Source organism: Zingiber officinale, chromosome 4B (genome assembly GCF_018446385.1).
Source record: "Zingiber officinale cultivar Zhangliang chromosome 4B, Zo_v1.1, whole genome shotgun sequence".
NCBI lineage: Eukaryota > Viridiplantae > Streptophyta > Magnoliopsida > Zingiberales > Zingiberaceae > Zingiber > Zingiber officinale.
In genome coordinates, this window is record NC_055993.1 from 115,961,347 (window position 1) to 115,967,183 (window position 5,837).

General features: G+C 34.6%; 1 long non-coding RNA gene across 1 annotated transcript; it reads left to right on the forward strand.

Annotated features, from left to right (window-relative positions):
• The first annotated feature begins 2,878 nt into the window (after positions 1–2,878).
• LOC121976134 lies at positions 2,879–4,656 on the forward strand. Its single transcript, XR_006110553.1, has 2 exons — positions 2,879–3,261; positions 4,343–4,656. It is a non-coding gene; the product is annotated as an uncharacterized LOC121976134 (long non-coding RNA).
• Positions 4,657–5,837: the final 1,181 nt, after the last annotated feature.

Sequence of the window (5,837 nt, forward strand, 5' to 3'; positions counted from 1 at the left end):
AAAGAGACGCTCAGACTGTAGCGGTATGGAGGCAGACATGCTCTTCTGACAAGCCCATGCTGCGGTATGGGATATGACACATGTACACCTTGGTTTGTGTGCACCAAGTTCCCGTGGCTCTATATAAAGGCCATTAGACTTCACCGGAGGTATGAAATCTGAGATCCTGGAAGCCACCTCCTTGTTTTTCGTCTGTCTGACTTGAGCGTCGGAGGGTCGTCGCCGGGAACCCCTTCCCGGCCCGACTTCTGTGCAGGTTCACCGGAGATTCGTGCAACCAGTCGGAGATCCACGTCAGCAGCCGGGGAGCGCCACGTGCCCAGCATCCGTTGATTCAGCATTCGGACAGGATCACAGGTAATTAGTAGGATGATTTACTTAGATTGGTTTGTATCCATTACTTGTAAATGCGAGCTAAAGGTGGACCCTCTGATTTGAAGATGATTAGGATGATATTCAATCCAAGTTGGCAATTCTTATTTTGACCTCTATAGTTTCTTTGATCTTAGTGCATGATTATTTATTATCATATTTTAATTATACAATAGTTACTACTTATTTTGATTCTACTCTATTTGCTTCTTGAGTTGATATTTAGCTGCTTATACTTAATTTGATCTATTTGATATTCATGCAGTCTCATTAGCTATCCATGCAATTTATTACTATTTATACTTGTGCCTTTAGGTAGCAATACCATAGTGTAGTATATCAAATATCATACTAGACTTCTGTTTGTTATGTTGGTTCATACCTATACATTAGTAAGATCATACTGTAGTGTAGGATATCAAGTATCCTACAAGATCTTTGTTTGTTACACAGACTCATACCTATACATTAGTAAGATCATACCATGGTGTAGAATATTGAGTATCATACTAGACCCTTGTTTGTTATTTAGACTCATGCCTATGCGCTAGTGAGGTTAGACTGAGGTGCAGTTATAGAGTATTATATTGGATGTGATTATTCATTTTCTGCTTATCGTTATGTTGTTATATCCTAACGATCGTCGTCTCCTATTTGTGGTTGAGAAAGTCATTAATAACCGTTGGTATATCCTGTCGACTATTATCTCTCATTCGTAGTTGAGAAAGTCGTCAACGATCATGATGCATATGACTGCCCATGGAACCATTCGTGGTAGCGTGTTGTCACCTGCAGTTCATAGCTAGATTGTTACACGTCCTGTTTGCCCACTAGATCGGGTAGTGATAGTGTGTATTATCACTCGTATACAGTGACATGTATATGCTCTAACTACCTACTGGACCAGATGGTGGTAGCGTATATTGTCGTTCCTTGTCAGTAGCTGAGGAGCCAAATAGCTGCCTTATCTTATCTGCCCATTGGACTAGATGGTGGTACTATGTATTGTTGCTCGTAGATAGTGGATATATCCTAACTACCCACAAGACCCATTCATGGTAGCATATTGTTGTGTGTAGTCATGACTTGTTATGTGTTTGTTATATTATTGTTATGTGATGAGTTTATGCAGGTGATTTTCGATGTACTGTATGGACTCTCGATTTATTGACTATACCTGGTGAAGCAGGTCAGTAAAGGATTATGCTGTTAGTTATGATTTGTTTAGTAGTTGATTTTAAGTCGGCACTCTTACTTTTATAATAAGTATTATTACCTCATATTGCATCCTTTGATCTCCTTATATATAGTATCATGCACTATCTTCTTATACCCATTGAGTTGTTGTAATCACTACCCCTTGATTTTCCTTTGACTTTTAGGTTAGCAGATAAAGGATGTGTTGTGTCGCTCAAAGGTCCTATCTATCTATCCCACTCGAGTTTGGATTGTCTTTTGAGTTGTTTGGTTTATTTTCCTCTACCAACATTTACAGTTTCTTTCTGTATCAGTGTTGAGTTTGGTTAGAAAAACATGACTTTTATTTTGTAGTATGATCTCATGTACATACATACATACATTGACATTTGTATCTGGTTATTTTTATATTGCATTGGTATTGTATTGGATTAAATTGGTTTGATATCGATTTTTCTTCCTATATTGTCACTAGGAGGTACCATCCAGTTTGGTGGACAAGTATACCTTACGGGCGTGACAAATTTTCATAGTGCTTTTGTGAGAGTAAGAATCTGACTCTTAAATTAGTCACCTCAAGAAGGTGGATACTGAGTCAAATGAGAGATGTTAGCATTGCTTCAAGTTTTCTGTTGCAAATTAAGTTCAAATAAGTAATTGAAGCTATTTACCCCCCACCTTCTTTAGTTCTCTACATGTCCTAACAGAAGATACCATAACAATGTAGTAAGATGAATTCACACTACAAGAAAACATGGCTTCAGAAACGGATTTTTAAAACGGACTTAAAATTTGTTTTAAATTTTAGTAAGTCAAAAACGAATTTAATACGGAATTATTAATTAATTATATTTAAATAAAATATAATATATAAAAAAATATTTGAGACGGAATTTAAAACGAACCAAAAATGAATTTATAAAAAAAATATCTAGAAACAAAAATAAATACAGATTTAAAACAGAATTTGGATACCAAATTTTATTTGTCAATAAATCTGTTTATATATTTTTAAACAGAAATGAATTCCGTTTTTAATTTATATTCAATTATAAAAGAAGTATATTAAAAAAATTTATTATTATTGTAAAATACGACAACAAAATAATAATTAAAAATAGAATTATTTGACAAATAATTTTATTGATATTTTTAGAAATTTTTATAAATTTTTCTGAAATTAATCGGAGTTCGTACGACTTATTTAGAGAGATACAATTATGGACTCGAGAAAAAGTCTATTAGAAATATCCGAAAGTGAGAATTGATTAAAGAATCAACTTAGGGTTTAATCGTACTAAACCTACTAAACCTACGTATGAAATAAAAACCCGAACTCTAGTTTTTCCCTAAATCCCTTGCCGCACTCCCTCTTCCCCGAGCCCTCTCCGTCTCTCACGATTTTCTCTCTATTCCATCGATGATCTCCCTTCTCTGTCGAGCCACGGCAGCCGACTCTCCTCCTTGCGTGAACACCGCGGTGCCGCCTCCTCTACCCTTGCCGAACCTCTTCTCCCTCACGCGAGCAACCGCCGACGATCTTCTCCCTCACACGAGCACCAGTCAGAAATCTCTCCCTCACGCGAGTACCAGCTGACGAATAATGAAGGGGTGGCCTTAGTGCGTGGGTGTTGTTTGATTTTAGTTGTAGTTATCCTCTACGAGAATTATGGGTAAAGGTAGCATGAGAAGGTAATACTGTTTTAGTTCATGCCATGCTCGAGCTTCTCTAGATTTAGCTTTGAACAACTTTAACCAAATTTGAACTCATGATACCTCAATAATGGTTTTCTTCCAATATATACTTGAGTTATTTGAATTGAATACGCATGACTTGCAATTCCAACAGGATCACTTCTTCTTATCAGTTTGGAAATTTTGGTACAGATTTGGAAGGGGAATTGGTGTGATTTAATAGTTCTTCTTTTGTTTTCTCTAGCTATGCATGATCAGATTGAACAAAATAAATGACAAAAAAAATATAGTTGGGTAAGTATGTGATGATAACTCATTTTCCGCAAAGGTTTAACTAATTATCATACATGTATGTGAGTCCCTTGTTGTGCTTTTATCGTTGAGGTTGCTTTACCATGTTAGTTCGGTATTTCTGTGTTAGATTTTGGTGGCATGCAACCTAGTTGTTGCTCCTTCTTGGTTCTCCAGGGCTATGCAGAATTTTAATATTTGAATGAAAAAAAAAATCTATTAGGTTGTTGTATCAGTTTGTGTTCTCATGGGTTCTTTATGAAGGATAGTATAAGACTATGTATGTTTACTGGTAAACTATGATATACATTGAGTCATGTGTGATTTATATTTAATCCTTCATGATAATTGGACGTTTAGGGGTACGTGTGTGGTAACAATACGGGATAGGTGCCCCGGGATGAACTCCGGGGAGGGCTCCTCCATATAGATACGATAATGAAGAATATGATGGCTTAAACCATAAGAATACAAGTCTCCTAAGAGGTACCTCTAGAGTTCGATAATGGACTGACTAAACAGGCTCAAATGACGATTACCACTAATTTCCCTAAGCACATGTTGAATAAGTTATATCGGTAATGTTATTTGCTTCTATATATATTGTTATTATCATGCTCAATGCTACCCAGCTTCTCTTCTCTTAAGCTAACTTTATGTTTCATTCACGTATAACATATATCAATTTTATGCTTCATACGTTAAGCTTCAAATTTGTTATTTATGTTATATACCTACTAGTTGATTATACTTGCTGGGTCGATGGACTCATTATATATGATTGCAGGTGAGGAAGATACCACCCAGAACGGGACGGTGGACTCGGAGGCGGAGTAGCCGAGGAGGTGAGGTCGGATGCATCACACTGTCTAAGGGCTCTAGGTGTCAGTTATTAGTCATTTCTTGTGATTGTTATGGTAGTATGGGATGAAGATTACTTGTTAACTTGCTTCGGTAGGAGGTCACAAATGTTTCTTTAAAGATGTGTGTTTTTTTTTCTTTGACGTTTTATATGATTGCAGAAAAAAAATAATTTGGACAAATGTGTGATGCAATGATGTTTCCTTTAAATGTGAAGTTTATGTTTTAGTTCTTAGCAAATCACATGCCAGAGTATTTTTGTTTTTTTTTTCTTTTTGGTGGTTGTATGGTTCAGTCATGCCTAAGTAGTAATTTGTGACAGATTTAAAACAAAATTATAAACGAATTTTATATACGGATTTATAAATAAGATTGTAAACAGATTATAAATAGATTAAAATTATATGTGTTATATAATTTGAAACAGACTAATAACGGATTTAAAACAAAATTAAAGACGAAATTTGTTTTCAAAAACAATTTCATTTGGTCAAATTAAAAACAGATATATAAACAATTTTTCAATTTGTTTATAAAATTAGAGACAGAATAGTTCCGTCTCAAAATTAGCCACGGGACTTTCAATAACAGAATGTTGAGACGGAATATTCCGTTTCAAATATTGTTTAGAGACAGAAAAATGACCTTCAGAAACGAAATATTTAGTCTTTAAAGCCCTGCTTTCTTGTAGTTTCATTAGGTTAGTCTCTTCAAAATTTATTTTCATTGCTTACTAGATTATTTGATTTCTAATAAATCACTTGATAGTTCCCTTATTTTTTCCATAAATTTTAACTTATTCAATGTTAATAATATGAATATTCGTAATTAGATCATGTATAGTCTCATGATCTTTATTATTGTAAATTTATCTTAATTTTTCTCATGACGATAGATATGATGAGCTAGTACAGAGTAGTTTGTATCTTAATGATGATAATAACATATCTGAGCTATCTATTTGTAATAATATGAGTCACTCGAGGCGAGTGGTGGACCGAAAAGGATAAGAATATTTGAACCGAGTTCTTTGAGCCAAAATTATAGTTGTTGGTACATCTTTTACCCCACCAACAGTAAGAAAAGAAATAAATTAATTGAATGAAAAGGTTAGCAATTTGAAGGAGTTACTATTGCAAAAGGACAATGAACTTCAAGAGGTTCATTTGGTACAGAGGTAAAGGGATTAGGAAATGAGGTAAAGTGATTAGGAAATTAGCGATTTGCACCAATAAAATTTCATCACGTAACATCTTTAGTTAGCCTCTGTTTTAAATCAGATTCCTCTTAGTGATGGTGATGATGGTGACGACGATGATTGTAGTGCTGATGGTCATAGTTTTGATTCAAATTATTATGTATGAATGCTATTTGTCATAGATTTGATGTTTTTAAACATTTGTTATTTGATTAAGTTTATG